Below are 12,041 nucleotides of genomic sequence, written 5' to 3'. Positions count from 1 at the left end.
CACTTGGAATTTGATTTTTCCCAATATTAAATATTTCATTAGAGAAATTCATTTTCAAGGATCTTTCAGCATTTAAAACCTGTATATAAAAATTGAAAGATAATCTAAAATTCAAATATTGTACAGGCAATTCATTTTATGACAGAGAGAACCTCACTTAACCTTGTGTGAATAGGTCAAAAATTGTATCTTTAACAGCGTGAAATTATGAAAATCTGTTTGAAATTTGACAATCCTAAATGCACACAGAGTTACATGTTATTTTTCTGGAGCTGAACCAATTTCAGGGACATAACAAAAATATTGAACCAAGCTAAATAATTTGCCACGCCTGGCATGTAATAACTTTTCTTTTTAGTAAGTTATAAAACAAAGTAAGGGTGTTTTGGATGGCTTAAGTGAAAAAAATTAAATTGAAAAAGGATATGTATAGCCCATAAACTTATCAAATAAAATACCATAAATGTCTCTATTCAAAAGCTGAATTGATATGCCACAGAATGGTGAATATGATAGTTAGAAGCAGAAGTTCAACAGGGCTTTATTCTTAATGAGTGACTCTTGGTCCTCCCGTAAGCATGTAGAAAGATATTACAAGTTTCAAAGAAGGAATCTTTAGTACAAGATTTTGCACTCTTGAAAGTCAAATACAATAAGGCCAAGTTCATAGCAATACTTAAAGTTCAATTTATAACAATATTGACATCTAGTGGTAACACGATTTATAACTCTGTGCCTCCAATTCCCAACTCACTCATAGAAACAAATGAGTTCCGTGAAAATTAAAATGTCCCTCATTCCTTGAACTTTACTTACCTGTCTTGTAAGTCCAAGTAGAACTACTGAAATATTTAAATAGACCAGTAGCATTTAATATTTAATTGACCCCCCCTTACCTCCAAAAAGCAAAATGTTTCATTTACTGTAAACAGAAGTATTTAGATACCTTAAATAAGGCAAATAAAAAAAATTATTGACTGTGGCTTCCTGGGTTCCTCGAGTTTAAACTAATTGGTCAGAAAAATTGACAGTTATTGAATGCTTCAATATGCCAGACCCTATTATATTTTTCATATATTGCTCCCTTCAATACTAAAATGTAGCATTTTCATTGCGTGTTATAAATAAGGAAAGAGGCTTAGTAACTTGTCTAAAGTTATTAGAAAATAAGAAAATAGGAATAATCTGATCTCACAAACAATGCTTTTCCCAACTACACCATATTTTCCTACTAGAATAAATTCAATCTTTTTTCTTTTTGTTTTAAAATTATTAGTCCTATTGTTTTTCTCCTTGGTAAGCAAGAGTCATATTTATGTGCTAAATGATAGATATTAGTGTAGAACATATCCATTGTCACCGTTTAGATATGAGGTATCCCCCAAAAACTTTTGTTAATGCAAAAATGTCAGGGGTAAAATGATTAGACTGTGAGAGCTGTAGCCTAATTCATCCATCCTAGTCGGAGTAAACTGGGCAGTAACCATAGGCAGGTGGGCCATGACTGAAAGAGATAGACCCCTGGGGCATTTCCTGGAACGTACCTCTTCCCTATGGGTCCTTTTCCTTACCCCTTGCTGCCATAAGGGGGGCAGCTTTTCTCCTCTCCATTTTCCCACATGGGCTGCCTCACCTTGGGTGCAGAACAATGGAGTCAGCCATCTTATGAATTGAGATCTCTAAAACTGTGAACGCTACATAAATTTTTCCTCCTCTGAGTTGTTCTCACCAGGTATTTTGGTCAGAGAAATGCAAAAGCTGACTAAAACAGAAATTGGTACCATTTCTGTGACTCATTTGACCATGTGGTTCAGAAGCCTATGGAAATGGTTTGGTTTGAAAAGTTTTGAGATATACGCTGGAAGAGCATAGAATGTTGTAAGCAGAGATTGGTGGGCAAGTCAGATGGGAGCTCAGTATATTATAATGGCAATAGGAGTGTAGACTGTGCTCGTAAGGTTTCAGAGAGAAATGAACATTCTATTGGAAATTAGAATAGAGGTCACATCTATATTCTATTAAAGAACTTGACTGCATTTTTCCCATGTTCTGAGACTTTGTGTGAGACAGAATTTAAAGGTAATAGACCCAATCTGATGGAGGAAATTTCAAGGCAGAACAGCATTCAGTCAGTAGCATGGATACGGCTGGCAGCATTTAGCCAGGTTTACTGTGAGAAACAGGAACAGAAAACAGAGTTAAAGGATTTTAAAAATTTGTGCCTTCACCGGTGGGTCCTAACTCCTGCTCAGGACCGCGCCCCCTAGGTTCTACCCCAGAATTGGCAGGAATGCAAAGGAGCAACCCTTGAACAGCAGCTCCAGGGCCGCCCAACTCCAATCAGTACCAGGACATCACCCAGCTCCCTCACTCTAACCCCGAAGAAGTAACCTTGTCCCGCACTGTGCTCAGAATCAATGTTCTAGAACTATGTATGTTAAAGATCTGGAGAACTAGACTGAGCGAGGAGCCCAGAGGCAACACCGGCTGCAGCTCTCCCCCTTTGCCTGTGAGTTATTACCATAACCCACGAAGAGCCAAGTGTGTGTGGTGACTGGTGCCTCCAGGCATTGGCCGCATCATTACCTTGCAGCTCTGCCAAGCGGGTACCACGATTTACATTATTGGCCGGCATATGGACACCCTTCGGGCCACTGCTCAGGAGGCACAATCCTTTGGAGGCTGGTGTGCACCTGTGGTGTGTGATTCAAGCCAAGAGAGTGAAGTGCAAAGCCTGTTTGAGCAAGTAGACCAGGAGCAGCATGGGCGCCTGGATGTGCTGGTCAGCAATGCCGATGCTGGAGTCCAGACCATCCTGAATACCAACCAAGCATTCTGGGAAGCCCCAGCCTCCCTTTGGGATGGTATGAACAATGTCGGTCTCAGAGGCCACTACTTGCCCTCAGTATATGGGGCAAGGCTGTTGGTACCAGCTGGCGAGGATTCATCATGGTTATCTCCTTCCCTGGAGGTCTGCAGTACATGTTCAATGTCCCCTATGGTGTGGGCAAAGCTGCGTGTGACAGACTGGCTGCTGACTGTGCCCAGGAGCTGCAGCGCCATGGGGTCAGTTATGTATCTCTGTGGCCAGGGTTGGTACAGACAACTGCTAAAGGATTATGTGGCCAAGGAAGGGCAACCTGAAGATTCCCTCTTTAAGCATTTCAGTCCAGTTTTCTCATCAGCAGAAAGCACAGAAATGAGTGGCAAATGTGTGGTGGCTTTGGCAACAGACCCCAATATCCTGAGTCTGAGTGGGAAGGGGCTACTATCCTGTGACCTTGCTCGACGCTATGGCCTTCAAGATGTGGATGGTTGCGCCATCCAAGACTATTTTTCTTTGAGCTCTGTTCTCTCACATGTCTCCAGACTGGGCTGACTGGCCTCCTACTTGCCCAGCTTCTTCTGCATGCCCAAGTGGATTGTCACCCTCTACACCAGCAGGTTCTAACTCTCCTGTCCTGACGTCACAGCTCTGCTTCTCTTCCCTTTAGGCTCAGGTGATTGGGTCTAACTCAGTGGAATGATTGGCCTTTCTTGCCTACCATGCCCTTGATATGAAGAGAAGGCCTCTCCTTGGCATCCATGGTTAATTCTGAGTGCCCTGATACATCTTTCTATGTGCCTTTGTTTTCCTTGTCCCTAAATTTTACTTTTTGTGTCAATATTGGAAAATGCTCTAGAAGCTAATAAAGGTTCCATTTCCCCTCAAAAAAAAAAATACTTGTAATTTGGTCAGAAAAGTTCATGTAAGGCTGGTCAGAAAAGTTCATGTAAGGCTGGGGCCAAGGAAGTTGTGCTTTTTGAAGAAATTATGGTACCTAAGAAAATGCTAAGTACTATGCAGAGATAATAGGAAAGAGGCCATAAGGGCATCTCAGGAATTTTCAAGATCACAACCACTACAGGTTCAAGGGTCTAGAAGAAAAAATTACTTTGAGATTACAGGGGCACCATGGTCACACAAGGGGGCCTAGGAAGTTATTTCACCATGCCAAGTCATGCAGGAAGCCAGTGTAGCTGTGATTCCTGGGGGTCCAGCTCTGACACAAACTGGAGGCAAACCTTGACATCATCCACACGGTGCTGGTCCTGCAGGAATACAGGATACCGGAATTAAGGGATTGCGGAGGTTTCCACTAAGGTTTCAAAGGAAGACCTAGGAAACCAAGCAAAAGTGTAGCAGGGTTGGAATCCCTATGAATGGCCCAAGAGGGCAATAGAGAAAGTTCTGACAGTGAAGATGAAGCTGGAATGGAGACCCCAGGAATTAAGAGATTTCAGCAATGACTATTTGACAAGAAAAGCTACCAAACACGGAAGGAACTGGGCTAGAGAGTTCATGTGGGCTACAAGCATCCAGGTCAAAGGGGCAAGGCTGCCCAACTCCTTGGGAGAACACATCTTGACACCATGTATCCTAGATTCTGTACACAGAGTTACAGGACATGGGTTTGAGTCTTGCTTTGACCACTTTCTTCTCTCCTATGTCCCCATTCCTCCCTTTTGAAATGAGAATGTTTACTCTGTGCTGCTGTATATTGGATACCTATAACTTTTTTTTTTTTTTTTTTTTTTTTTTGCGGTGCTGGGGATCAAACCCAGGGCCTTGTGCTCGCAAGGCAAGCACTCTACCGACTGAGCTATCATCTCCCCAGCCCTATAACTTACTTTTGATTTTTACAGGTACTCACAGAAGAGAGTTTCCCTGAGTTTCAAATAAGACTTGAACTTTGGGTCAATGCTGAAACTATTAATACCATAGGACTTTTGGAGATTCACTAAATGCCAGGGGCAGAATGCTATGTTTTGGATATGAGGTTTTCCCCACAATCTCCCCTTAATGCAGGAGTATTCAAAGGTAAAATAATTACATGGTGATTGCTATAACCTAGCAGTCCATCCTAGTTGGAATAGGCTGACTGGGCAGTTAACTGGAGGCAGGTGGGGTGTGACTATTGGTGGTGGGTCACAGGGGGTGTGCCCAAAAGGGTTGTTCTTCCTGAAATTTCTTCCCCACTCCCTGTTTCCTGTCCCTGCCATAAGCTGAGCAGTTTTCCTCTGCTGGACCCTATCTTCATGATATGCTGCCTCACGTTGGGCCCAGAGCAATAGAGTTGACCATCTGTGAACTAAGATCTCTGAAATCATGAGCCCCAAATAAACTTTTCCTCCTCTAAGTTGTTCTTGGCAGGAATTCTGATTTCAGTGACACAAAAGCCGACTAAAACATTCATATTCTAGTGAAATTATATTTGACCTCATTTGCATCTCCAAATTCCATGCCCCCCTTTTAAATTATGTCTAATTTTGTCCCTATATTATTTAAATTATTGATCACCAGAAAGATACACTAAAGCAATGAGATATCCTCTTATAGGAAATTTTCATTTATATCTGCTTATTTCATGAATTTATTCTATTACTACTAGACTATAAACTCCTGGCAACTGGCATCTGTTTTCTTATCACATCTAAATTCACACAGTTTTCACACCTAAGAAAACATATCCCAGAAAGTGGCCAAACACCTGGCAGATAAAACTTCATCAGGAACAACCAGGATCTTCTCTCTCTCTTGTGTCATTTATTGCTGAATCTGAACTTTAACATTCCATAAGGAATAAAAGTGCAGCATTATAAACATAATACATACATGATATGCAGACACTTTTTTGCTTATGTAATAATCATCCTAATTAAGAAGTGAATAAAAAGACCATATATTTCCCCTCATTTGCTTTAAGTTGTTTTTAGAGTCAAATACTCTCTTGTATTTGTAAGAAGTCATGTACTTTTGGGATTGAAATATGCAGCTCTTAGATATTTTCCACTTCCCATAGACATTAACTTCGCTTTATGTAAATTCAGACATGGAAATGTAGTTATAATAAACAGGAGATACAGTTTTCTTGGGAAGATTCTTAGTATTGAGCAGGTAAAGCATTGTTTATGGAAAATTGCTTATTTTTCTCCTTTAATGGTCCTTGGTTTTTCTGGAAATCTTGAAGATGTATACAGTTTAGAACTGATAATGAGGAGGCTTTATTTCCCATGTGTTGATGTGCACTTTAGATTGTGGAAGCTGCAGAAGATTTTCTTTCCTGTTTGGAGTTGAGATCTTGTTGTGGAGGATATTGCAGCCCCTCTGCAGTATCCTTGCCTCTCTGAGACTCATGGTACATCAATCATGTGGAGGGCATTTTCACATGGAGGAATCTGCAATAGACATGGAAATTAGTGATATTTGTCACTATAGCAATAGTGACAACAATTTCTCTCCATGCCAGGGCAATCTGTAGAAGATTTATGAAGCAGAGGAAAAAACTTCAAAAATGACAAGGAGTGTGTATGGAGAGGAAGGAAAGAGGCATCATTGCTCCAAGTATTTATCCAAGATCTTTTTCACAGAAGACACTGTGCTGGGAACTAGAAATTTAAAAAGCAATTACTTAAAATCCATGTAGCTGAGATGCAACTCATGATAAAGATATGAACAAAAATAAAAGCTATAATGTGGTCGATATTACTGTAGTGTTCTGAGAAGCAAGTAGAGTGGTCAACCAGCTCTATCAGGAAAATAGAAGTGATGTCAAAAATTGTAAATCAGAATTATCTTAGAGGATAAATAGAAACATTTCAGGTGGTAAAGAGAGGAAAAAACATTTCACCAAGACATGACAAAGTATGAACAATATGTCATAAGCTATTTCTAGGATACCTATGGCTGCTGAAACCATTACGAGTACCTTATAGCTACTACTATGGAAGCTGTGCATAAGAATCATATTTTCTTTTTGGTAACCAGCTAATCAGTGACCAGAATATTCTTGGCACACTTCCAGAATTTAATGACTTTGTCACTATCCTACTGGACAATGTCAATTAATTTTTTTTTAATTTTTTAAATATTGATAGACCTTTACTTTATTCATTTATTTATATGTGATGCTGAGAATCAAACCCAGTGCTTCACAAATGCCAGGCATGTGTTCTAACACTGAGCCACAACCCCAGTCCAATGTCAATGAATTTGAAACCTCTTTGGAAAAAAAGAATAATTATCAATTAGAATATATATGGTGAAGTAGACAATTCTGGTTTCTGGGGAATAAAGACCTGGGGATGAATTTCATGTCCTGTGGTGTTTCATACCATCAAAATACAGAATCTTAGAAATTCTAAATGCCAATATTCAATAAGCTACAGCTATACACAAAGGAAGGACAACTATCTGGAAGATATATTGATCATATCAACTTTTAAAAATTAATACTATTTTGCAGAATAAAATGAATTATTTTCCAAATACTAATTATAGTAGTGACCTTCATGTTATTACAGTGAAAACCCTGTATTTGACCCACGGTTTTGAAGGTTCCAAGACGTGACACCCACATTGGCCCAGTTCTAGAGAGAGCAGTGGAAGGTGGCACATCAGGGTGGGAGCCTATGTAGGAGCAAAACAATCACATCTCCAACCAGAGCAGAGAGAGCAGAAGGAGCCTGGCGTCCCACAAACTCTTTTGAGGGCATACCCCCCACAATGACCTAAGGACCTCCCACTGCACCTGCTGAAGCTCCCAGTACCTCCCAATAGCACCACCCTACAGATCAAAGTTCCCATTACAGTACATTCTTAGGAGCTACTCAAACAAACCAGGGCTGTGCCATATTGAGAGAACAGCAAGAACAGAGTAGCAAGAAAATTTAAAATGTATGCTAAGCTTTCCTCTGCTCATACATGAACACACAACCAGTGCAACTCCACATTATGTACAACAACAAGAAGGGCACCCTAATTGGAATGATTTGTACTCCATGTATGTATAATATGTTAAAATACACTCTACTGTCATGTATATCTAAAGACCAAAAAAATGTATGCTAGGATGCAGTGAAAATAGAATAATAGGTAAAGTTAGAAAAATCAATTGGGGTTATATAAAAAGAGGGATTTTTTTTTAATGCCACACTAATGAGTTTTAAATTTATCTGAACAGCAATTGGAGATGAATGAGAAACTTTAAACAAAAAACTGATCTGTGTGTTATTAGTACATTAGGAAGATCAGTGTACTGTCCATGTGAAAAAAATGGACTCACAATTTTAAAAAATGACACAAAAATCACTACAACAATCTAGGCGAGAGATGATAAGAAGAAACCTAAAAGATGTAGTTATAAAGATAAGAAAAAGGGGATGTTCTTTGGTATTTAGTAAATCTAATCCTTTGGGCTTTTAATCAAATGCTAATGCAAATATTCTTAGCCAAAATAAGGAACACAGGCAAAGAAACAGTACGGAAAAAGGTTAATAATTATGACAACAAAATGTATGTCCTTTATACAATTGGGATTATAGGCGTGTTCTTGTATTCAGTTTTTGCTACAATAATGCTATATAACTACTCCCAAACGTTTTACCTGGAGGTAGTGTGTGCATGAATATTTGATGAACAATAAATTACTATAACTGGAAATGAAGAAAGAATTCTGGGTTGAAAACAGAAAACTTGGAAAAGAAGATCTCAAAAAGTCAGTTGATCTACACCAAGAATGCAAATAATCCAATCGACAAATGGGCTAAGGAAATGAACAGACACTTCACAGAAGAAGATCTACAAGCAATCAACAAACATATGAAAAATGTTCAACAGCTCTAGTAATAAGAGAAATGCAAATCAAAACCGCCCTAAGATTCCATCTCACCCCAATTTGAATGGCGATTATCAAGAGTACAAGCAACAACAGGTGTTGGCGAGGATGTGGGGAGAAAGGTACACTCATACATTGCTGGTGGGGCTGCAAATTAGTGCAGCCACTCTGGAAAGCAGTGTGGAGACTCCTTAGAAAACTTGGAATGGAACCACCATTTGACCCAGCTATCCCACTCCTTGGCCTATACCCAAAGGACTTAAAATCAGCATATTACAGAGATACAGCCACATCAGTGTTCGTAGCTGCTCAGTTCACAATAGCCAGATCGTGGAACCAACCTAGATGTCCTTCAATTGATGAATGGATAAAGAAACTGTGGTATATATATACACAACGGAATATTACTCAGCCATAAAGAATGATAAAATTATGGCATTTGCAGGCAAATGGATGAAATTGGAGAATATCATGCTAAGTGAGATAAGCCAATCTCAAAAAACCAAAGGACGAATGATATCGCTAATAAGTGGATGATGACACATAATGGGGGGTGGGAGGGGTTAGTGTTAGGTTAGAGTTAAGGTTAGGGAGGGGGGCAAGAATGGAGGAAGGAAGGACTGTATAGAGGGAAAAGAGGGGTGGGAGGGGTGGGGGGGAAGGGAAAAAAATGAATCAAACAACATTACCCTATGTAAATTTATGATTACACAAATGGTATGCCTTTACGCCATGTACAAACAGAGAAACAACATGTATCCCATTTGTTTACAGTAAAAAAAAAAGTCAGTTGAAAGTCTCAACAAAAGATTAGATTGAACAGAAGAAAGAATATTAGAAACTGAAGATGGTAGCTTAAAATATCACATTCACACAGAAAAAAAAGAAAGAATGAGGAGAACATGCAAGAACTTTGGAATACCATTAAATGATCAAGCTTCCTCATCATTGAAATAACCAAAGAGGAGGAAGGTAAGGTTAACATATTCAATGAAATAGCAGAAAACTTCACTAATCTTGGGAAATACAAGGACATCCAGGTACAGGAGACCTTTAGAACCCCAAATAAACATTACCAGAAAACATCTTCACCACAATGTATTATAGTCAACCTATCAAAAGCATAGAACAAAGAAAACAAACCTTTTAAAATCTGTAAGAGGAAAACATAACATCACATTTAAGGGCAACTCCACCAAACTAATAGATTTCTCAGCAGAAATTTTACAGGCCAGGAGGACATGGAATTGTGTATTTCAAGTGCTGAAAGGAAATAACTGCCAACCAAGAGTACTATATAAGCAAGGCTATCAGAAATGAAGGGAAAAATAAAGACCTTCCAAGATAAGCAAATCCTGAGGGAACTCATAACCACCAGACTGACATTACAAAAGACGCTTAAGGGAGTCCTACATCTAAAAGTTAAAGAAAGATAAATACCATCATGACAGCATGTGAAAATATAAATCTCCATAGAAGAGTAAATCCACAAATGATAATTGGAAAACAATCAAATGTTATTAATACATAAGCCATCAAACCACAAAGATGAATAAAGGAAGAAGAAACAAGTAAAAAATATTCAAAAAAACTAAAAGAATATCAACAAATGACAGGCATAAATCCATACCTTTCAATAACTCGGAATATAGATGGACTTGATTCTCCAGTTAAAAGATACACACTGGCTAATGAAGTAAAACATAAGACCCAATAATATGCTATCTATACAAAAATCATCTCAGGCTGGGGATATAGCTCAGCTGGTAGAGTGCTTGTCTCACATGCACAAGGCCCTGGGTTCAATACCCAGCACCACAAAAAAGAAAGAAAAGAAAAAGAAAATCATCTTCCTAGTAAAGACACACAGAGACTGGGAGTGAAAAGATGGAAAATGATTTTTCCAAGCAAACATAATACTAAAGCAAGCAGACATAGCTATATTTATATCTGACAAAAAAACTTTAAGACAAAAACAGTAAGATACAAAGAACATCACTATGTGATGATTAAGGGATTGATTTATCAAGAAGATATGACATTTACAAATCAATATTCACCTAAGGTTAAAGCACTTGATTTTATAAAACAAACTTTCAGAACTAAAGGGAGAAATAGGCTCCAATACAATAATAGTGAGGGATTTAATGCCACACTCTCACCAATGGATGTATTGCCAAAACAAAAAATATCAACAAAGAAGCATCAGAGTTGAACTACACCTTAGATGAAATAGACCTAACAAACATCACAGACCATTCCATCCAATTAACTTCAGTATACACATTACTTTCATCAGCACATGGAACTTTCTCTAGAACAGATCATATATTAGACCACAAAACAAGTCTTGACAAATTTCGAATAATTGAAATCGGTCTATAACTTTTTCTGATCCAAATAAAAAGAAAAAGAAATCAATAACAAGTAATCGCACAAATACATGGAGACTGAACTACACTTTGGAACAAACAGGAGATTATTGAGAGGATAAGAAGGGAAATTTAAAAATTCTTGAAACAAATGAAAATTGAAACGTTACACACCAAAACCTGTAGGGGTACAGCTACAACAGTACTAAGAGGGAAGATGTTTATAGCAATAAGTGTACCTCAAAAAAGAAAGATTTCAAATAAACAAACTAATTAATGATGCAGCTCAAGGACTTAGGAGGAATAGGTCTTTTTCTTTTTTCTTCAGCACTAGAAATTGAACCCAGGGGCAGTTTACCACTGAGCTGCATCCCTGACCCTTTATATTTTTTATTTTGAAATAGGCTCTCACTAAGTTGCTGAGGCTGGCCTCAAACTTGTGATCCTCCTGCCTCAACTTCCTGAATAATTGGGATTATAGGTATGAGCCACTCTGCCTGTCTCAAGGACGTAGAAAAGCAAGAACAAGGAAACACAATATTAGCAGAGAGAAAAAATAAATATCAGAGCAGAAATAAATGAGGTAGAGTCAAAAAATAATACAAAGGATCAATGTAACAAAGATTGGTTCTTTGCAAAGATAACCAAATTGATAAATATTTAGCTAACCAAAAGAAAACGAGAAGACCCAAACAAATAGAATTAGAGGCAGAAAAGGAGACAGTATAACTAATACCATAGAAATACAAAGTATCATTAAGGATTATTTTGAAAAACTATATGCAAACAAACTGGAAAATATAGTAGAAATGGACAAAATTTTGGACATATATGACCTACTAAAATTGGACCAAAAGGATATAAAACAGTGAACAAACCAATGACAAGAAATGAGATTTAATTGGTTATAAAAAGTCTTCCACCTTTTTTTTTTTTTTTTTCTGAATGGCTTTTACTGCAGAGACATGTTTAGGCAGCTCTAAGATGGTGGCTGGTGTTGGGCCAAGAGGTG

General features: G+C 38.3%; 1 pseudogene; it reads left to right on the top strand.

The window, feature by feature from the left end:
• The first annotated feature begins 1,405 nt into the window (after positions 1-1,405).
• LOC124991325 (dehydrogenase/reductase SDR family member 1-like) lies at positions 1,406-3,451 on the top strand (annotated as a pseudogene).
• Positions 3,452-12,041: the final 8,590 nt, after the last annotated feature.

The sequence above is a fragment of the Sciurus carolinensis genome, chromosome 8, assembly GCF_902686445.1.
Source record: "Sciurus carolinensis chromosome 8, mSciCar1.2, whole genome shotgun sequence".
Taxonomy (NCBI): domain Eukaryota; kingdom Metazoa; phylum Chordata; class Mammalia; order Rodentia; family Sciuridae; genus Sciurus; species Sciurus carolinensis.
This window is presented reverse-complemented; position numbering and strand designations above follow the sequence as displayed.